Consider the following 23,904-nt stretch of genomic DNA (forward strand, 5'->3'; position numbering starts at 1 on the left):
TAAATCATGCAGGGACAAGATGAGTATATAGGGAAATACACAGATGTTAGCACATGGTTTATTTTGTTCACTCATAGCTGTGCCTCAGTGAATAGTTCTCTAGCCAGAGAATATGGTCTCTTTTTAGGTACAAGACCAAATATTTGAGCACAAACATTATGGGTGAGTGTACACTGCATTGTCTGTAGTTATTTTCAATAAGGTATTAAATCCCATCTGCTCTCTCAGTGGGACTTGAATAACCCGATCTATTATTTTGAAGAGCAACAAGGTGTTAATACAAATATTTGGCTAGTCATCATCCTTCAATCAACATTACTGAAAACTGATAATCTGGTTATTGTATGACCTTGGCTGGTGGTAAAGTGGACAAGATCTTAGAGTGTGACATGGCTCAATGAATGATAAATTTCATTTTTCTTTTCATTTACCATGAACGTTAGTTGCTGAACAATAAGCTGACAATGTACTTTTGATAAGGTAACTTGAAAGAGTGTTTACACAAAAAACAATGATGTTACAAGAAGGACTTGACATAGTCTTGCTAGAAATATCAGAAAGGAACATTCCCTCAACAACCTTCCAGACACTCGAACCTCAGAAAAGGGTCATCTCATCTCCATTTTAAAGTTCCTTGATCAGCTTGCATGACTGTAATTAGTTTATTTTTGGCAAATTTCCATGTTCATTCAGTTATATTTTCTTGAGTTAATGCCTTTTTTGAGACCCTTAAACAAGTTGTTGGCTCAATTCATTGATTTCCAAAATTGGATGAGTTAAACTCTTGTGTCCCACAACCACTGCTTCTGGAGTTTTCTTCTCAGCCATTCAAACCTTTTGTCCAGTACAGTGAAATGTCTACAGTGTTGCCATTTCCAGTGCCATCATAGGTACAACGATACCTAGGTACAATATGTTGGGTACAAAAATTGAAAAATAAAGAAGTAAGTTAAAAAGTTCAACACTACAGCTCTTCTTAGCATCAAGTAGAAAAATAAACAAATAAAGTTAAAAGTTAAACTTTGCAGTCCTTTCTTAAGTCTTGGGCCTGCAGATATTCTCTGCTGGGCTTTCTCCACAAGGTTAGCTCTCCCCAGCACTGGGCACATTTTCATCCACACTGGGCGAAGTCACACCCAGGATCACCAGCCGCTACGCTGCCGACCACGGCTTGGCTGCTGACCACCATTGGGTCTTGCTAATCTTCGCCGCCAACCACCAATTGGCCACTGACCGCTATCCGGGCTCGTGTTGGGCCCCAACCACTGACACTCTTCGTCACCATCGGTGTCTCCAGAAGATAAGTAAACAAAAACACGAAAAAGCTAAAAAAGAGAAATTAAACGAGAAAAGAAAGAAAAAAAGAAAAGCAGACGGAATGGCTGAGACCTGGGCTTAAGAGTCCAGACACTGCCTGCCATCTTGAAGTTGATTGAGAGCAAGTGGTGCTTTGTCTTTAAGAGCTGAGCTCTTTGCATGTAAATTTCTAATTGGCTACATGGAAGATTATTGATTGATAGGTTTCAAAAAGCAGCACGGTGATTTGGTGGTGGGTAAGTCATTTTGTTGTGGATATAATTTTAAAAAGAGCTGGGTTCTTGTTGTGCAGTGATAGTGTCCCCACTTCTGAACCAAGGCACCCAGGTTCAAATCCCACCCGATGCAGAAATTTGCCATGACATAGCATGGTGGCTCAGTGGTTAGCACTGCAACCTCACAACGCCAGGGATCTGGGTTCAATTCCTGCCTTGGGTGACTGTACATTTGGAGTTTGCACGTTCTTCCAGTCGGATTCCTCTGGGTGTTTGGTTTCTTCCCATGATCCAAAGATATGCAGGCCAGGTGAATTGGCCACGCTAAATTGCCCATAGTGTTAGGTGCATTAGTCAGGGGTAAATATAAGATAGGAGAATGGATCTGTGTGTATTACTCTTTGGAGGGTTGGTGTGAACTTGTTGGGCTGCAGGGCCTGTTTCCGTAATGTAGGAAATCTAATCTAATCTCTGAACAGGTCGATCAGAAAGTATAAGAGAGTTGTTTTTTTTTCCTAAAACGTGTTATTTCCTAGTTTTTCATTTAAGTGAATTGACTCATGGGATGTAGTGTCACTGGTTGGGCTAAAATGTATTGCCTATCCCTCACTGCCCTTGAGAAAGTGATGGTAAATCACTAGAGTCTATTTAGTTCAGTTTCTGGATAACTCACAGCAATGTCACTAGTTCATTACCTACCAGGCATCTGTGGTTTGACTTGTGAGTAAGCAGAATCCAAGGGAAAAGTTGGAAACAAGTGTTTGTTCAAAATATAGATTTACAATAAAACTGTTGAAATTTCTGAAAGTCTTTTGCTACCTAATTCAACAAATTGATGTTGGTCTGTTCAACAGACACTCGGAAGCAGTTAAATGCTAGAAGAGACACCTCCTTGGGTCAGCAATAGATAGAATGTAAGAAATCATAAGTTCATAAATTCATAAGTTCTTTAAGTTCATTTATAAAAAGCACAGAGAGCATGCATCGATTCCAAGTGAACGCACAGAAAAAAAATGACCAAGCTATGTAAGCCTACAAGAAAGAGAAAAAACAGACCTTTAGTTTCTCCTAATCCGCAAATACCAGCAGAGTCATCCACTTTGTAAGCAGTTCTTGCCAACGAGAAAAGTCAGAGCTATGAATCTCTGAGGTTATTAAAGTCAAAATTAAAGACTGGCAAAAACTATCATTTTATTGGTTTCCTGTGAATTTACAACACTTCAGGGTGGCTGCAAATAGAAGATCTGTTATATTAAGTTGATAACATTTCCTTTTTATTTGCCATTCGGGCCAGGTTTTCCAGAAGTGCTCAAGTCACTGCAATTTCTTATGGATTGAACCCAATTTCTTTTTTCTCTTTTTTTGCTGAATTCCTTCTTCATGATCTTGGTGAAGAGGGTTAATATGTTCATCTTTTTCTTAGCACAGATGATGTCTGGCCTGCTGTATGTTCTCAGCATTGTCTGTTTTTTATTAAGATTATTTCTGCCCTGCTTGTTCCCTCCTAATGTCAAGGTATGTCAGGTCATGTTCACATTGGGCCGAATCTTACTTGTTTTTTGCCCAAGCATGAATTGTACTGAGCCTTTTGAAGGGATTCCTGGTGCAAAGCTGAATGAGATGTCTTAAATTATGTAGCCAAACGTGCCTCATAATATCCTACCCTGCCCCCAAGGTGTCCCTCACATCCGATATCTTAGCACGTACCATTCCCAGAACTTGCATTCAGAAAATATCCACCAAAAGATCTGCCTCCCTTGCACCCGCACCATCTTTAAAGCCTGTTGTACACCCGGACAAGCTCTGTCAGACTGGAAACCACTACACGTTTCCTGGCATTTGTCTCAGACATGGCAGGCAGACGGAAATCGTCATCAGGCTTTTGTGGACAGGGACGTGGAGGTCCTGGTGGGTGGGATAGTGCACAAGCAGAACATCCCCTTGCTCCAGGCTGTGGCAGCAGACAATGTCAGCCTGGTCAAGGTTGCCACCAGGTTACTGCAGTCTCTGCCAGCATTCCCTAGAATTTTCTGACCGGCTATGCGGGTCTCTGAGTTTTATGCATGGTAGTATCTGCTGGAAGCAGAAATGTATGCATGGATCAGCTCATGTGGAAACAATAGTCTCACTTATCTGGCAGAATGTCCAGCATTGCAAGAAGAAGGCCAATGACTCTCAACATGACATCAGATGGCATGCTATCATTTTCTGTCTGGTACCTTACATGATCTCTGCTACTATACCCATTCTGCCACCAAGGCACATGCTCCAACACTCCCTCTACTGCCTGCAACATCTTTCCTCACTTAGTCTCACCTAGCCAAACCCCTGACACCAATATCACTGCATGTCATGTGTGCTGCCTACATGTTGTGGAACTTCACTACCTGCCCCATTGAGCTGGGTGCAAGTCTCTGACATTATGGACCAAGTCAGATGCCCTCAAAACATTTTAAGAAGGTAGCCCAGACCCTAACATTTTGTTTTTTTTAAAGCAGATGTAATGTGAATATTCCAGGAGTGATGCAGCTGGCCCAACCACTCAGCTTTAAACGAAACAGAATTTTTTTAAACATTACGGATGAAACATGAACAAAATAAAACATAATTTAGGATAATTTAACTTATTTGAAAACCCAACCCTGACACAATATTGCAACTTAACGAGGGAGCTGTTCCAATCTCCACAACATCACATAAACACACCACTTGGCAAAAGGTAAATTCAAACACAGGTTCTTACAGGTAGGTGAGATATCAAAGAGAAAATTCAGGCAAGACCTCTGTTGAAGCATGGAACCTCTTTTCACTGTAGCCGCTTCTCTGGATCCCCAGCAGTTTTTGACTGTTTGCTAAAAATAGGTCACCCTAGAAAAGAAATGTGAACTGGGAAAATTGGCCACTCCCCTGCCGTTGTTTTTGAGGAGCCATTTCCAGACATATTGGAACCTCTGCCTTTGCGACCCCTCTTTAAAAAAAAAACAAGAACAACATAACCTTGTTAAAAGGGCCGCATCATCACACTGAACATGCAGTGCCCTTGCAGCACCATTACCGTAATAGTTGCTAGTGTGGCCAAGGTGTAGCATTAATGTGCAGAAGCATCCTGTTGGTGGACTGGAGACTGGCATGTATCACACTGATTGTTTGAGACTGGCACATGTTAGATATCAATGTGGAATGCGCCCTGAGGTGTTCATGCCTGGTATCCCTCATGCGGGGTGTTTGGAGCATGTAGTGAGCTGAAGCCACCAAGTACTTGCTTTTTTTTCCCATGTTGAGATTTCTCAGCATCACGTTTGTCTGGCATGTTTCGTAAGATGTGAAGCTGAGGCAGGTTGAACCATTACGAAGGTATTAAACAAATTAAATTTCCCCTTAATTGCCACTGCTGAGTGAAAAACTCACCACACTGCTTTTGAAAAGCATGAAAGATGGAGTTCAACTCTGATAAGTGTGAGATACTGCATTTCAGGAGGTCAAACAGGGAACAGACAATAATTAGGAATATAGTGAGAGGGATGGGTGAAGTAAGATATAGTGGTGTGCAAATGCAGTCCATGTAGCAAGCTGTACTTCTTCATTGAGAAACATATAGCATACAAAAGTAGACATATGATGATGCAACTGTATATTACACCAGTGAGGCAATAACTAGAATATTGTGTGCAGTTCTGGACACCACATTACAGGAAGGACATAATAGCTCTGGAGAAAGTGCAGAGAAGATTTATGAGAATGTTGCCAGGGCAAGGGAATTGTCGTGGCGAAGTGAAGTTGGAGAAGATTGGTGTCGTTTTCCTTCAAACAGAGAAGGCTGAGGGGTGACTTTGTTGAGGTACACAAAATTGTGAAGGGTGGAGATAGAATAGGCAGGAGTAACATTGTCAGTGTTCAAAACCAGGGGTCAGAGATTCAAAGTACGTGACACAAGGATTAGAGGGGATGAGAAGAAAAGCTTTTTTAATCAGTGGGAGATGGGTGTCTGGAATTCATTTCCTGAGATGGTGGTAGAGGCAGAGAGACCCGAAACTCTTCTAAAAAGAACCTGAATCTGCACCTAAAGTGCTGTAAAGTGCAGGGCTATAGGCTGTGTGTGGGAAGATGGGATCAGCAAGGGTATCTGGGTGTCTCGAGGTTGACATGCATAAGATGGGTCAATGGACCATAACATTAGAGTATTTTTTTCAAAAATTCTTGAAGTATTTTTTCATGCTTGTTTGTGCATGTATCTACTTCAGGACAAGGTGTTACAAAGATCCTCAGACAGTACTTTCCAAACCCATGATCACTTCCATATAGAAAAACTAGGGCAGCAGATATAAGGCAACACCACCACCTTCAAGTTCCCCTCCTAGCCACTTACCATCCTGACTTGGCAATATATTGACGTTCCTTCACTGTTGCTGGATCAAGATCCTGGAATTCCCTCCATAATGGCAGTGTTGGTTGTTGTGGAAATTAAATCGACTTGACTCAATCATTAGCAAGAGCAAAGAAAGGATATTTATTTTAAATCCTGCAGGATTGACTCATTATACTAAGCCAGATACCTCAATGCAAAGAGCCCTGAACATTGTACAGATGCTTGCTTTATAGCGTTCCTTATCACACTCTCAAGGGGAAAGACTGGGGGAAACTCAAGTTGTTATCCTCTCATCCCCTGGTTCTAGACATAACAGGGTTCTTCAGCTTTCGCTGAGTTCGACTATCGCAAGGTCGAGTTGAATGTTTACAGAATTCAGAGATAAGCTAACTGCAGACCTTCATCAAAGCATCGTTTACAAAGCTCAGTACAGCATTGAATTTAAGAAAAGCATTCTCTTTTAAATTTCACAGTAAATGGATAATTAATTTCACAGTAAATGGATAATTTTCCATTACATGGTCAACCCACAACAAGTGGACTGCAGCGGTTCAAGAAGGCAGCTGACCACCACCACCTCAAGGGCAACAAGGGATGGGCAATAAATGCTGGCCAGCCAGCGATGCCCACACCCCACAAATGAATATTTTTTAAAAAACTTGAGTATTCTCCTTACAATCCAACTACTAAACTTGGTGACAATTCTGCAGCCTGAACTCGACTTGGCTCAAAGCATCTCTGACTGTGCTTCAGTTCCATTCTGCAACTTGAGCATCAATTATCCTGATGCTGTTTGCAGCCAAGCCGGATTTGAACAGATATCAGAATGGCCATTCATTTCTCAATCAACCAATATGACATAAACAGACTAACTGCAGGTCTTGCAGCTTTGGTTAACATTTTGGGTTCCGTGGCCCTTCCTCAGAACAGCATTTGTTCCCGCTTCAACTCAGTTCTATTAAACATTCCTTCCTAAGAACACTATGTGAACATTTCCCAAATTTCTGCAACATTTACACTTCATCTATGTGATGATGCTGCCCCTTTAAGGTTATGTTGTCCTTGTTTTTTTTCAAGAGGGTTTGTCAAGCAATTGGTGCTGAAATGGCTGTCAGACACTGTCGAAATCAACAATCAAAGGAGGCCTTTAGGTGTTTTTTTGTAACACAGTTATACAATCAAAGGGGAGTGGCCAGTTCCCCCAGTTCAGTTTTTTTCTAGTTTGGTTTACTTTTAGCAGGGAGTTAGAAGCTACTTGTAGCAGAGAAGCAGCTACAGTAAAAAGAGGCTCCATGATTCAACAGAGGTCTTGCTTGAACTTTCTTTCTGAAATATCTCCTGCCTGTAAGAAACTGGACACCCGGACCAACCAACCCAAGCACCCCGTGGCTCAACACTTCAACTCCCCCTCCCACTCCACCAAGGACATGCAGGTCCTTGGACTCCTCCATCGCCAGACCAGAGCAACACGACGGTTGGAGGAAGAGCGCCTCATCTTCCGCCTAGGAACCCTCCAACCACAAGGGATGAACTCGGATTTCTCCAGTTTCCTCATTTCCCCTCCCCTCACCTTGTCTCAGTCAAATTCCTCGAACTCAGCACCTCCTTCCTAACCTGCAATCTTCTTCCTGACCTCTCCGCCCCCACCCCACTCCGGCCTATCACCCTCACCTTGACCTCCTTCCACCTATTGCATTTCCAATGCCCCTCCCCCACGTCCCTCCTCCCTACCTTTTATCTTAGCCTGCTGGACACACTTTCCTCATTCCTGAAGAAGGGCTTATGCCCGAAACGTCGGTTCTCCTGTTCCTTGGATGCTGCCTGACCTGCTGTGCTTTTCCAGCAACACATTTTCAGCTCTGATCTCCAGCATCTGCAGTCCTCACTTTCTCCTCCGTGTAAGAAACTGTGTTTGAATTTACCATTTGACAAGGGGTGTGTTTATGGGATGTTTCAGGGATTGGAACCATGTTGTTAACTTGCGATTTCAAGTTGGTTGGGTTTTCAAATATTTAAGTTATTCTAAATTCTGTTTTCTTTGTTTGTGTTTCAACCGTAGTGTGTGAATAAATTCTGTTTGGCTTGAAACTGAGTGGTTTGATCAGCTGCATCACACCTGGCATATCCACCTTACATCTGCCTTCAAAAGAATAAAAGTTAGGGTCCGAATTACTTTTTTAAAATATGTTGAGGGGGGTCTGGCCTGGTCCATAACAATCTAGCTCTATCCATCTGAGAAAGGATATTACCCATAATGATCCACATGTTTGATTTAGACCTTTGTAATCTCCTTCCTTTCTGGTGTCGGGCTAGTTCTCTTCCAAGAAGGTGGATCTCACAGGTCGAGCAGATCTTCTCCTGAGTCTTCTTGGGATGCTACATGGTCTTCCACACAAGTCTTGCAAAGGGGATGTCTTCCAGGTATGAGCTTTTTATCTCCCTTGCCTTGGTCTTCTCAAATGTTCTGTTGTCTTTAGACACTGGTGCCATGACTTGGGTTCAAAGCATCCAATGCGATCGCACCAACACACTTCATTGTTGCCATGCTGGGGAGGTGTAAAGTGCACGGACTTAGGCACTAGGTGAAAGTCAAGCTGCGTGAATGTCTGATCGGAACTTTGCCAGCTGATTATAACTGGTTACCCCTGACCTATCTGACCTTGGTTTTCACTGTTCTCTTTAGCCGATAGCTGAAGGCTTCTGTTTAATTTAGTTTGCCTAACTTCCTGTCCAGCCCAATTTTTCCAGCTGTCAGTCAGTTTAAGAATGTCCAATTCTGAGCCCTTGTTGGCTGTAACTACAAACAAAATAGTTCCCATGTGAGTTGACATGCCATCAGTTGCTGTATCTGAAAGTAACTTATTTCAAATGAAATATGCGCAGATGGCTAAGGACTGGAATGAATTCATCTTTTTCAAACAATAGTGGGGTTAAGTTCACTTAAAGTTTTTCTTTTCTTTGGTTTGGTACAGACATTAATCTACTTGGATGAATCAATTTCATATGAACATATTCATCTGTTTGCTATTAATGTCAAACTGTGTAATTTCAACTCCATTGTATTTTGGAAAGAAGTTTAACATATTGAGCTGCAGAATTAATGTCCAACATTCAGAATGCAAGAACTCAAAAATATACACGACAAGGCTTTAGATCTTTGCCTTATTTCTTTGGGCCAATTTAAATTGCATTTGAGAAATATAGCTTAACAGCATGCTGCAATCATGTTAAAAAGAATTAATCTTGCATAAAGGACCAATTTATACCCTTGGATTTCCTCCATGAATATGAGATGCTATAAACCTATTTTATTTAAAAGAAACAGCTTAGAAAATATTGTGATTGAAGAAAATTAATGAATGGGATGTCAAATTATTCCCAGTGTCCATCTCTTGCTCATTAGAAATCGCGCACTCCTGTAATGTTTCATTTTTCTCAATTTGCTTTCACACTGTTTAATCTGAAAAACTCACGATCAATCTGTGTGTTATGAATATAAATAATTTTGTGAGTTTGTGGTGGGCCATAGCCTAAATAATTACGATCACATGAGGGAAGACATTTTTACATTGTTCTTTGATAAGGATGAAGTACTCAGCTGACTTAAGGAGGCACAATCTTTATTTACATGTGGACCAGAAATTGTCTGGTGTGAAAGTCAGATATTTCTTTCCCACCCACCCAAAATCTGATTTCATTTTTATCTCCCTTGCCCTGTTCTTCCCAAATGTTCTGCTGTCTTTGGACAATGACACCATGACTTGTTCTGAAACATTTTGGTTTTTTGTGCAATTCTCTGTCAGATTCTTTTCTATGCACCCAGAATTACAAGGGGCATGTGTGGCTAGAGAGTTGTTTGCATTGATGGAAAGTGAAAAAACCAGAAGACACTTGTTTCAAGTGATCGGCAAAAAAAATCACTGATAACATGGTTAAGACTTAGAATGCACTGCGTAAGAGTACAGTCAGGACAGAGTCAATTTTGTGGCTTTCATGAGGGAATTGTGGATGTCAAGATCAAAATTTCTAATTCCAGGTTGGGTTTAGGATTATTGAACTCAAAGTCAGGGAGTGGTAAGTCTAAGTAGCTTTTGTTTGGGGTGTTGCATTCAGTCCAGAATACCATCCAGAAATAGAGGTTGCATTTGACCTGTGGCATCAAACTCTAAAGACTGTCTAGACGATTTGGATAAAGGAATTCCATTTGTACGTATTACAATCAGGGATGCACCAAATGAATCTATCAAATTTAGTCCATTTGAATCAGCCTTTGGGCATGAGGTGAAAGGACCACTGAGACTGCTGAAGGAGAAATTGGTGAGTCACAGTTCAGAATCACATTTTCAGACTATGTATCAAATTTTTGAGAAAGATTAAATCGGGTGAGTTGGCTAGACAGCATTTAAAAGGAGCACAACGTGATGAAATGGGAAGCAGGTGAGAAATTAAAAATTTGCAATTTTGGAAGTGGAGATAAAGAGTTAATGTTACTTCCAGTGCAGAAAAACCTTTAAAAGCAACACTGAGTGGGCCTTATCAAATTGAAAGGAAATTGAGTGAGGTGAATTGTTTGATCAGAACACAGGATAGAGAGAAATCTCACAGATTCTGTTACATGAATATGCTCAAAAGATATATTGGCAATGAAGGAAATCAAAAGAAGAATGTGTTACTTGTTACAACATAGAGTAAAGAACCAAGATCAAATTATTCTAAATTGGACAATGAAGAAGTTGTCAAAAATTGGGATAATTTATTGAGTTACCTTCCAGCGAACAATTGAAATGACCTGAAAGAGTTATTACAATCGCATAGGGAGATAAGTGAGAATAAGTTGGGAAGTGGAATTGTGCATGATGTAGTTGTCGGAAATGCTGCTCTAATTAAGCAACATCCTTATCAACTTAACCCTCTTAAGTTGGCGCACGTTCAAAACAGACAATATAATTGAAGTGAATTGCAGTGAATGGAGCTTACCAATAGTAATGTTGGCAAAATCAGATGGTATCCAGTGATTATGTGTGGGCTATCGCCAAGTCAATGCAGTTATAAAGTCTGATTCATAGCCCATTTGGAAGACTGTATTGATAAACAACTTAAATTCAAAGTTAGACTTACTCAGAAGTTTCTGTCAGGTAATTTTATCTGAAAACGTGAGAATTGCTCGATTGACTTCAGGAAGTGGGGGTTGGTGATAAACCTGGCTAAAAGTGAATTTGCAAAAGCCTGAGTCACATTCCTGGGCCATGTTATTAAACATTGTTTTCACATCCTGTGGGTCCATCTGTCAAACCATTGATGAAGAGGGCAGTTCTACAATTCCTGAGATTGAATGGTTTTTATCGGCAGTTCATACCGAATACGAGCTATGTTGTCACTCCACTGACTGACTTACTGAAGAAGTGCAGAAACTTTTAGTGGAAGAAGGAGTCAGAAGACATTTGACAGCCTGAAGGCTGTGTTAGATACAGTTCCAGTGTTAGCCATACCTAATGACGCAAAGCCATTCAATGACGAGAGTGTTATGGTTGGCAGTTCTGCATTTTTACAAGAAAAAGTTGAAAAGAAAGAAAGACCAATTGGGTATTTTTCCAGAAATTTGAATGGTCATCAATGGATATACATTATTCCATGGCTGAGAAGGAAACATTGAGCTTGGTGTTGGTGTTACAACATTTCAACATTTGCCAGTAATTTGTCTGAGACACTTGTATACACTGATCATAATCCCTTAAGGTTTTTGGGGAATTTAAAGGACAAAAATTCCAGACTCTTTAGATGTCACTTAATATTGCAGACATTCAATTTGAAAAATTACATACATGTCAGGATGGGAAAACATATTTGCTGATGCATTGTCGCGACTTTGCTGAAGAAAGATGGACATGTTCACTGGGTGGGAATAAATAGACAGAAATAGACAGGACTACTAAATGTTTGCATGCTTAGAATCAATGTAATGCATAAGTATTGCAGTATGCTAATCACATATGTTATGGACAAGGCCAGACCTCCTCAAATCATTTCAACAGGATAGCCCAGACCCTAACTTTCCTAGTTGTTTTAAGCAGATGCAAAGTGGATATTCCAGGAGAGATATAACTGGCCCAAGCAGAATTTATTTACACATGAGAAAAGGAAACAGAATATAGAATACTTGCACTATCCCCCTAAACACTCCCTTGGCAAGAAAGTTAAAATCAAACGCAGATTCTCGCAGGAGAGAAATCAGAGGGAGAGAGGATCAGCATGGAGCTGTTTCTTTGACCAACAGCCTTAAAAGAAACTGTTGCTAAAACCAAATTCAACCAAACCAGAGGAAAGCTGAGCTGGGAGAATTGGGCACTCCCCTTTAATTGTACAAGTTTTTTTTAAAACTTGAAAGCATTTTCTCTGAGGCAGAATAGGTCAGCAATAATCAAATTGGCCCTAAGCCCATCAAACCAGACGCATCGGAATCTATGCATTTACGACCCCTCTAAAAAAAACATACCAAGGACAACATAACCTTGTTAAAGGAGCAGCATCATCACACGTAAGACTAAGAGTTTTTACAAATGAAGTCATCCTTGTATATTGATGGTTCCATTTTTAAGGAGGCAGATGTGGCAATGCTGTGGCTTTAATAAGTGTAATTTGTCCTGGTTTCTTTTAAAAGAGAGATTGAATGAGAAGCATGGTACAGTCTGTGGTAATATAAACAGCTTGTGAGGCCTTGGGGGGTTTTCAAAAAAGTTGGAACAATAGAAGATTCCTGGATGAGTGTGGCCAGCTCTCACAGACCAGGACATCTAGGTGTTTTTTTTCAGCTCTTAGATTTGGTTGTATTTTAACTCTAGTGTTTGAATAAATTCTATTTTGATTAATGTCGAGTAGTTAGACCGGTTGAATTGCAGTAAGAAAAAGTTAGAGTCTCGGCTACCTTCTTAAAATATGTTGAGGGGGTCTGAGCTGGTCCACAACTGACTCTATTCCATAAAAGAGAGATCTTTTCTTTAATAGGAATGTGATTGGTGGTCAAGGATTTATTTAAGCTGAAGACCTGACTGTTGAAATCATAAATTATTGCATTGCATGAAGTAAAGATTGAGAAGCTGACTAAGTCATTTTGCTTCATTTGGAGGCTGTTAATTGCAGAGCAGATTTAAGGCTTAGTCAGTTGGCAGTCATGTTTTATTCAACTTGTCAAGTGGTCTCTGCTACATTGCAGTACAAAATGTTACAGCAAATCTCTGCTTTTACTCCTGACCTGCCTGTGAAATGCCTTGGCAAAAGGCACCTCGCTGCGTTTCAGGTTCACAGTGTATGGAAGATTACAATATATTTGATTCTTCAAATGGGAAGCCATTCTTGTGCAGGAGAATGTTTGCAGAAATGTTGGTGTGTTATCTGTGATCCCTTCATGGGAAGCAATGATTTCACCTTGTAATCCCAATGAAATGTCAGACTGAATTGCGATGGAATTTGATTGAATTTAAAAATTGGGAATTATCAACAAACAACTCTGAAGCGATAATGATAAAACTAGAGTTTGTTTAGTTAAATAAGATTGACTGTATTCAGTTATTTTAAAGGAGGAGTGAGGATCCTTCATTTTCATTTCAAGTTTGACTGTGCTGCTTTGACTCTGAAGTGTTTTAGGATATATTGAAGTCATGAAATACATTTAAAATGGAAGATTAGATCGTTCATCTCATTTCATTTTTGTTTGTGTGATGAATGTTGTTTGTTCTATTGTATGTAATGCTATGTAACTGTTGAATCCCAAGCATTTTGTGCATCAGGAGTAAATAACACCCTGTAGGAAATAATTAACCATCTTTTTCTGAAATAGTTTTAAATATATATCCTAATTACAGTAGCTATCTTATTATGCTGTTACTTACGATACACATGGCACAGAACAATTGCAGAAATTCCCTTGTCATGGGTCCCTGCTGTTTTCATAATCACACCTCTGCCTGTATACTCTAATCATACAGATTGTCTCCTTTTACAAGATTTTGTCTCATTTGTTTTGGGAAAAATATATATTGGCTTGGATTTAGTGGTTGGTGAAACAGATGAGGCTATCAGTGCATGTTGTTGTGGAACAATAAACTGGACAATACCTTCTGATGTCTACACATGCAGTGAACACCAAAGGTTGTCCTGCTTGCCCTCATCCTCCACAAGCATTTCAAACCAGCACCTCATTCATAGTTTTGATATTGAAATTCATGTAAAGGCAATAACGTTGCAAGACTGCCTCCTGAACCACCAGAAAATCTGTGGGCTTGTCCACTGAAGTATAAGTGAATTTAAATGGTGTGTAAAGTCTTAGTTATAAGCAGGCAATCTCCCGGCCTCTTAACCTTTTCCCAAACGTGGAATTTCATTCCAATGGATTTTAATTACTGTTTAATATTTTAAACATGTATAAATATTTTTCTTCCTGTGTCTTTAACCTCTCTCTATTCATCTGATTGTGCTTTCTGCTTGTACTTTGTCACTGAATTAGATATTCTATTCTATGTCTTCTGATTGTAACCCTTTTCCTCATATGAATTCTTCATTGTGTATGATTGAAGAAATAAACTGAAACTTGCTTGTGTGCAGAGGTCCTGAATCACTTGTAGAAGGCATGCTGTTGTAGTGCCCTCTTGATGACGGCAAGGTGCCATTCTACAGTCCATAAGACATTTATTGGCAGCTGTAATAGTAATGAATAGTGAGCAGTGTTCACTCACGACTGACTGCAAAATCTAACCTCCTTTGCATTTTCTCAAAATATGGTCAATGTCACTTTCCTATTAATTACTTCAACATTAATACTGCCAGTAAATATTACATCGAATTAGTGTGGTACTGAGCAGCACTGACCCAGAAGTTTGCAGATTCTCAAAGATGGACAGATTCTTGACCAGCAGAGGAATTAAGTGTTTCAGGAAAGTGGACATGAGAAATATTGGATCAGCCATGAAGCTATTGAATAGCGGAGTAGGCTTGAGGGAATGAATGACCAACTCCTGTTTATTGTATTGTCTGTGATTTTAAGATTAGATTAGATTACTTACAGTGTGGAAACAGGTCCTTTGGCCCAACAAGTCCACTCAGACCCTCCGAAGAGTAACCCACCCAGACCCATTACCCTCTGACTAATGCACCTAACACAATGGGCAATTTAACATGGCCAATTCACTTGACCTGCACATCTTTGGACTGTGGGAAGCACCCAGTGGAAACCCACACAGACACAGGGAGAATGTGCAAACTCCACCCAGACAGTCACCTAAGGCTGGAATTGAACCTGGGACCCTGGTGCTATGAGGCAGCAGTGCTAACCACTGAACCACCGTGCCACCCTAAATTCAATCAATAGTCTGTGCAGAGTCAGCAAAATCACAACTGGGATCAAGCATATGGCATTGCCATAATTGACTTCAATATTTTGCGTATACAGATGCAAACACAGATAGTGTTCATGCATTTACAAATGAATTTAAATGGTGTTGTAGGTCTTAATTATAAGCAGGGAGAAAGAGAGGACTGCAGATGCTGGAGATCAGAGCTGAAAATGTGTTGCTGGAAAAGCGCAGCAGGTCAGGCAGCATCCAAGGAGCAGGAGAATCAACGTTTCGGGCATGAGCCCTTCTTCAGGAAATGAAAGGTATGATTTCCTGAAGAAGGGTTCATGCCCGAAACGTCGATTCTCCTGCTCCTTGGATGCTGCCTGACCTGCTGCGCTTTTCCAGCAACACATTTTCAGCTCTTAATTATAAGCAGGCAACTTCCCTGGCTCTTAACCTTTACTCAAGTGTGGCATTTCATTCCGGTGGAATTTAACGACTATTAAATATTTTAAAGCATGTAATTCCTTACATTTTTCTTGCTGTGCCTTTTACCTGCCTCTGTCCTGGGATTGCTACATTGTTCCAGTGAAGCTGAAGGTCAGCAATTGCATCTTTTGTTCAGACTATTTTTAACCGATCAGAATCTACAAGTTCAACAATTTCAGATCATGACCTCGACTATATTTTTAAAGAACAGATCCTGGCAATGTTTCAATTGCTTGCATCCGACCATTATCTTGTTAGTATGGAAACAAAAATACTGCGGATGCTGGAAATCTGAAACAAACACAGAATGCTGAACTGCGCATCTGATGCTCTGGGAATACCACAACATCCACGGAGAGACAAGCAGTTTCGAATCCAGTATGACATATCTTCAGAACTGTCATTATATTTTCACATTGGTATTTGTGGAACCTATATGTGTACCAAATGGAACTATTTTTTCTTTCTTTCATAGAAACATAGGAACAAGAGTAGGCCATTCAGCCTGTTTTGCCATTTATTGAGATCATGGCTCTCTGTCTCCGAATTCCATATGGCCGCTTTTTGGTGCATATCCCTTTCATTTTAAGTGAAAGTGTTCTGTCTCAGATTTGAAGAAAGCCTCATGCTGTTCCCACAATCCTATCTTTCATTCTTATACCATCAGCTGTTTTGCTTTTCTATCACTGCCGCCTTCCAATGTGTCACAGCACTTTTCTTTATTTCCTTCAGAGTGCACACTGATATGGACCAGGCCAGACCCCCTCAAAATATTTTAATAAGGTAGCTTGGACCCTAACGTTTTCTTATTTTAAAGGCAGATGAGGAGTGGATATTCTTTGCAGCTGGTCAAACCACTCGGCTTTAAGCAAAACAGAAATTATTTAAGCACGACAGTTGAAACATGAGCAAAAGCAAACAGAATTTAGAATAGCTTAACTATTTGAAAACTCAACTGACTTGATACTGCAACTTAACTAAGGAGCTGTTCCAATTCCCGCACCATTCCATAAACCCTTGGCAAAAAGGTAAATTCAAACATGGCTTCTTACAGGCAGGAGAGATTTCAGAGAGAAAAGTCAGCCATGGATTATCTGCTGAAGCTTGGAACCTTTTTTCAGCTTCTGACTACCTGCTCCCAGCAGCTTCTCTCTTCAACTAAAACAAACTAGAAAAAAGCTGAACTGGGAGGACTGGCCACTCCCCAGCCATTGTTAAAGTAAACAATTCGGCACCTCTGCCTTTACGACATCTCTTGGAAACAACCAAGGACAGTATAACCTTTTTAAAGTGACAGCATTGTCACAACACTACTCACTGTCACCTCCTTACTTTCTCTGACATTGTATGTACTCAATAGCTTGTTACATCTGTAAGATGTTCCCTTTCTGAAAGGAGGTCACTGATCTGAAAACTATAGTGAAATCTTACCACCTCAGTCCCTGTCAGAATGGTAGGACCATTTGGAACCTGGCCTTGCACAATAACGGTGACAGTCACTCTGTCCCTCCTGCAAACTAATTAATATCCAGCTGGTGGATGTCCTGACCAATGATGGAAGGAACGTGTGACGTCCATGATTGGAATTCCAAATTAAAGTGACTGCGACATGGATCAGAGAAGCTCATCAATGCTTGGAATTTTCAAGCTGCAGCAACTACAGGAATGGAGAGGAGACCAGGGAAGTTACCCAACCACCACCACGCATCAAGCAGGCAAGGATGGAAGCGGGTGCAGAAGTTAGCAGCAATAAATTTGGGTTCCTCCACCTGGAGACATTGCACCAAGGCAATCAGCAGCGCAGGACAGGTGAGTGGCATAACAATGTAAAACAGAGAAATGTACAGCCCGTCAGGGGGAAGAGAAGATCATCTTCAAGTTGAATCTTCCTTCAAGAAATTATTTGGAGATGGCACCCCTCTACACACACACACGCAGACATTCCTATACACAGACAGACAGACACACGTGTACACACACACACTCCTACAGACATACACACTCCCACACTCACACACACACACACTCCTACAGACATACACACTCCCACACTCACACATGCACCCGCTCACGACTTCAACCACTTTACACTCACACACACACATATACGCTCTCTCATAGACACTCACAACTCCCCACCTCCGACACACACACAAGCGCACACACACATGCACACATTCACATATATGTTTGTGGAGTGAATTTGTATTTGCAGAGTTAAATTGTACTTTGCTCAAAAACTGCATTAATCCATGTAAGACGCTGTTAACTCATATTTTAGATTAGAATTAGTCTAAACATTATGGCACAGACAACGGCACACAGGGGACTAACACCTTCAACACATTGTCTGGGCTGACACCAATTGTTACAGTTAACCTGAGAATGTAACTTTTAAAAAAAAGTTTTGTGATTTACATATGAAAGAAGTGAAACTAACATGGTCATTCTAACAGATGAGAGACTTGACAAACAATCAAGGTTTTTTTCAATGTATAATTTCAGTTACATCACACTGCAAACTTTAGCTATAAATTCTGTGTCTTACAATTGTGTACTTCACAACCACCACGAAGGAGCAGTGTTCCGAAAGCTAGTGCTTTCAATTAAGCCTGTTGGTCTATAACCTGGTGTTGTGTGATTTTTAACTTTGTACATCCTTCAAGAAAAGTAGCAATGAGTTAAACAGCAATGTAAAAGCAAAATACTGTGAATTGGAGAAGTGTGAACTAGAGACAGAAATGTTGGATTTTCTAAAGAACGAAAGGGCATAGATTTAGGGTGAGAGCGGAAAAATTTAAAAGGGACCTAAGGGGCAACTTTTTCACACAGAAGGTGGTGTGTCTATGGAATGAGCTGCCAGAGGAAGTGGTGGAGGCTGGTACAATTACAGCATTTAAAAGGCATCTGGATGGGTATATGAATAGGAAGCGTTTGGAGGGATATAGGCCGGGTGTTGGCAAATGGGACTCGATTTGGTTCGGATATCTGGTCGGCATGGACCAGTTGGACCAAACGGTCTGTTTCTGTGCTGAGCATCTCTATGATTCTATGACTCTTTTGCAGAGAAAATAAGAGACAGCACTTGAGGCAAATGGTCTTTATTCAAAAATATTTTTGCTTATGGTTGTGTCAGGGTGCTTACATTGTGATGTGATAAAGATATCGATCAGAGCAATTGCACCCATCCAGACGTATTGGCAGGATGGAGGGACAGTGTGGAGGTGCACTTTAAATCTAAAAACGTTTTGCACACAACAAGTGTAGTTCTTTTGTCAGCTGGAGGTACACAAGCTGCAGGCGATCGTGGCCCAGGAAATAATTGGCTCATCATGGCCAGTGGCACATAGGATCTACCAATTCTATGCTCACCTGATTGAAAACTGTGGCAGATCTCAGTGGAAGAGAATCAGGAGCGTGACTCCTTGCATTTAACTTGCCTTTGAGGTCCTCTGTGATTCAGGACTGAATGTGAAATCCACCTACAAGTGCTTCTGAAACAGGCAACTTGGCTCTTGGCAATAAATTAGTCAGAGGGAGCCCATTGTCTGCTTCTGTTTCTCTTGCTGTCACGATTGTTAATAGAAAATATTAATTTATTGTTTCCTGTATTTGTGAAAACACAGTAAAGTGTGTGTGAGTTGCCGCAAGCTGGTGCCATTTTAATTATATGAATCATAAAAAGAAATAAATCATACCAAGTTGGGACAGATTTAATTTTTTGTTCCATATACGGGGGCTTCTTGACTTCCTCAGTGGCTACGGGACATCACCATACTCCGCAGCTGCCAAACCATTCCCTGAGGATGCAACACTAAGGAGGAAGCTGAAGTGGCCACTGCTGACTGGACCCAGAACGTCACTTCTGCTAAAGCCTTGTCATTGCCGTCAACGCTCCAGCTGCTGCCATAGCCAGGAAACCATCGCAACTTGTGAGGGCCAGGGTCCACCTGAAAATCCGAGAACCAATTCACTGTCCAAATTAACTCCCAAAGACTGAGGGATCATTCACTTGAGAGAACATTCACTCGACCACTTTTGCAGATGCAGCCAAACACCAGAGGGAAAAAGAATACACCCCAATCATCAATGATGGAGTAATTGCTTCAGCCACAACCACTATGGCCGCAAGGAATGGACTGGATCTGCTGTTCAACAGCTCCCCGCAAACTCTCTCCACCATTGCTGCCACAGAAAGAAGAAGAAATGAAATTGATTCAAAGTGAAATGAGGAAAACAAATAAAGAATGAAAGAAGGATGTGCTAACCACCTACTCTGTCGCCTCTGCCATCTTGATTTATTTTGACATTGTATGATTTATTTTTTATTCTTTCAGGGGAGGTTCAGGGAAGAAGATTTTGTTGCCTCCTGAACTGTTCTTTTTATTATATTCTAATGGTTGGAACTTCAGAAAATATCATGAAGTTTCAGGCTTTTGATGACTGAAGTCTTGCACTTTTAAATAACATCATGAAGCAGCCCTGAGCGTTGCAGAGAGGTTTCTGGTGCTCTTAATTCCTGCCTCCATGTCACCGCTCCCTAATTAGAGGAATGTGTGATTTTGAAAATTCAGTGTATTGTTGCACAGTGTAATTTTAATTCATATTTCTCTGTCCATGAGGTTTATCATGCTCTCCTCCACTTTCTCACTGTCAATTTTGTGACAATGCTTCTCCTTTCACAAGGTTATTCTGTCCTTGGTTTTTTCCTTGAGAGAGGTTGTAAAGACAGAGGTGCACAAATGTCTGAACTGACCATTTTAATAATGGCTAACAGATGATGCTTAAATTAACAATCAGGAACAGTTTTCTTTTTTTCAAATACTTATACAATGAAAGGAGAGTGGCCAGTTCTGCCAGTTCATGGATTTTTTTTTCTAGTTTTGGGCTAGTTTTAGCTGGGGAACCAAAGAAACAGATCCATGATGATCTTCTCTCTCCTTTCTCTCTCTCTGCAATCTCTGTCCTGTAAGAACCTGTGTTTGAATTTACCTTTTTGCTGAGGACTGTGTCATGGGATGTTGTGGGAAATTGGAACAGCTTTTTGTTAAGTTGCATTTTCGTGTTGGTTAGATTTTCAAATAGGTATGTAACTATAAATTTGCTTCTTTTTTGTTCATAAGTAAAATAAATTCTCTTTTGTTTAAAACCGAGTAGTTTGACTAGCTGCATCACTCCTGGACTATACACCTGCTTAAAACAACTCAAAAAATTAGGTTCTAGGCTACCTTCTTAAAACGTTTTGATGGGAAGGGGCATGGTCCATAACAGATAGCAGATACATAAGCTGCTGTCCAACATCTCTTACAGGAGAGAGAGAAGTGACAGAAAGATTCAGCATGGAACACCTTCTTCCATGCAGCTGTTTCTTGGACTGGCAGCCTCACCGACTGACTGCCTGCTTTCACTGAACAGCCAGACTGCTAAAAACCAAACCAAACCAGCAAAAACTGAGCTGGGAGAACTGTCAACTCCCCTTTCATTGTACAAGTGTTTTTTTTTAAACTTGAAAGCCTTTTGCCTGAGGCAGTATCTGTTAGTCATAATCAAACTGGCTCTTAAACCCTTCGAATCTAGACCTTTCGGAATTGCTGCTTTTACGACCTCTCTGAAAAAAGAGCCAAGGACAGCATAACCTTTTTAATATCATCATGTGCTGAACCAAGAGACTTTGAGTGCAGGCCATAGTCCCTTAAACGTGGAGTTACAGGTTGACAGTGTGGTGAAGAAGGTGTTGCTTTTATCATCAGTGCATTGAGCATAGGAGTTGGGATGTCATGTTGCAGCTGTGCAGGACTTTGGCTAGGCCACTGAGGAATACTGCATTCAATTCTGGTCTCCATGCTACATGAAAGATGCTGTTAAACTTGAAAGGGTGCACGAAAAGATTTACCAAGATGTTGCTGGCATTGGAGGATTTGAGCTGTAGGGAGAGGCTGAATAGACTGGGGCAATTTTCCTTGGTGCATCAAAGGCTGAGGGGTGACCTTTTCGAGGTTTATAAAATCAGGATGAATAGCCAAGCTCTTTTTCCCAAAATAGGGGAGTCCAAAACTAGAGGACATAGATTTACTGTGAGAGAGGAAAGATTTAAAAGGGAACTAAGGGGCAACTTTTTCATGCAGAGGTTGGTGCATGTATGTAATGAGTTGCCAGAGAAAAAGGTGGAGGCTGGTACAATTACAACACTTAAAAGGCATTTGGACAGAGACATGAATAGGAAAAATATAAAGGGATTTGTGGCAAATGCTTGTAAATGGGCCTAGATTACTTTAGGATATCTGTCATCATGGACGAGTTGAAATGAAGGATCTGTTTCCAGGCTGTACAACTCTGACTCTCTGATACATTTTGCAGCCTCAGGTTAATGGACTGCTTCATGATTTGCTTCATCTCATCACTTTTAACCTGAGTTACATTGTGCAGTAGTGTCCTTTGCTTTGGTTTCTCAACTTACACAACTTGGTTTAATTTAAAATTCTTTTGCATTGACATCTTTTAAAGCTCCCCTTTGGAAATTATTATTCCTGGTGTGGGGGTCAAATGTAACAATTATGTTAATTTTAAAATTCACCATAACATCACAGGACAACAGTGGAATAACTTGCCACATCTTTCTGCAACTTGGGAGTAGTTTTTTGCCTCATATTTCCAGGACCCATGTTGGTTGCCTTTTGTGGCTCTTTGTGCTGCCATTAATCTAGTCATCGGACATTCAGGGAGATGATGGTAGTCCAGAGCACCATACTAATGCTCTGAAGGCATGAGTTGAACTCCCACAGTGGCAGCTGGTGGAATTTAAATTTATTTCATAAAATCTGGAATTGAAAGCTAGTGAAAGACCACAAAACAATAAGTGACCATCGTACAAATCCATTTGGGTCACAAATGTCCTTGAGGGAAGGCAATCTGCCATCCTGACCTGGTCTGATCCTTATGTGACTTCCAATTCACTGCACAATTATTTGTCTCTGTATTGGATTGACAGGTAACTCAAGTCATGGCAATTAGGAATTCTGACCGTGCCAATGATGCTCACATTCACCTTTCTAAGAAAAAGCCTGTTGTGCCCTTAGTCCAATATAGCACCATTCTGTATTTGGCCTGATTTACTTTTCAGGAAATCCTCGCACTGACCTTTACAAATAGAGTAAGGAAAGCAAACAGTGACCATGAAACCTGAAGCTCAGGTGTTGCTGCTGACTGCCTGTTGACCCTTCTTTAGCCAGTTGGTTCCTAAGCTTCTCGTGGCTGAAGCTGCAGAAATTATGAATAGACAGGTATTGATTAAACTTCTTCGGTGTACTATTCAAGTAAAAGATCGAATATCCTGTCTCTATTCTTATTCTATGTTGAATTACATTTGTCTCTATTGAAAATTCTGGTCTCAAAAATTGGGAGAAGGACTTTTACAAAATAGCTGTTTAGGCACTTAAATAGTTTATTTATTTGTTAACAGACAAAAGGCACAACTTAAAGATAGCCACTCAACAATTGAGTAAATTCTGAATTACTAACAAGCAAACATGGACTTGAAATCTCAAATGTGAGAAGTACGACACCAATTGTTTCATTTCAGAAAGAGCAGGGGATGACTTTTCTGCACATACAGGAGGCAGTTTGCTTGGGAACATAGCACAGGGGCACAGTGGTTTCTCAACAGTTTTGTAATTATTTCACAAGCTTACTGAAAATAATTCTTAGCTTGCATTGCAGAAGAAGTCAATTTCAGACAATTGCTTCACAGATGAGAAACTTCAGCTGCAACGACAGATTGGTGAAACTGGGTCTTGTCGGAGAAGAGAGGTTAAGAGAAAATTTGATAGAGTTATTCAAAATTGCTCTGAGTATCAGTCAGTCAAGTAAATTGGTTATTCTGACCTTCTGTTTGTGTTTTCAGACTTTTCCACATTTTGTGACAACTTGTGGATCAACAGTTTTCTTATTTAAGTAACGACACCATTTTTTCATTTTTGATTTTGTTCACCAATTTAAATTTGAAGACAACATCCTAAAATTAGTGAAATTAACATAGTTGTGACCAACCAAGAGAGAGTTTAATAGGAGGAAAGCCAATCACACCTATTCACTTGATCATTTCATACTTCAGTGTTTACCAAAGGTCCGCGACATTGGCAAAGATACTGTCTTTCAGAGAAAATGCTGACTGAGATCCTGTTGCTCTTGG

General features: G+C 40.5%; 1 long non-coding RNA gene across 1 annotated transcript in view; it reads left to right on the plus strand.

The window, feature by feature from the left end:
• LOC148135692 (uncharacterized) overlaps positions 1-23,904 on the plus strand; it is a 404,329-nt gene that overhangs the window by 23,611 nt on the left and 356,814 nt on the right. The gene's annotated exons all lie outside the window — the stretch shown is intronic.

Source organism: Chiloscyllium plagiosum, unplaced genomic scaffold (assembly GCF_037043375.1).
Source record: "Chiloscyllium plagiosum isolate Xiang-an unplaced genomic scaffold, Cpla_swu_hap1 HiC_scaffold_48, whole genome shotgun sequence".
NCBI lineage: Eukaryota > Metazoa > Chordata > Chondrichthyes > Orectolobiformes > Hemiscylliidae > Chiloscyllium > Chiloscyllium plagiosum.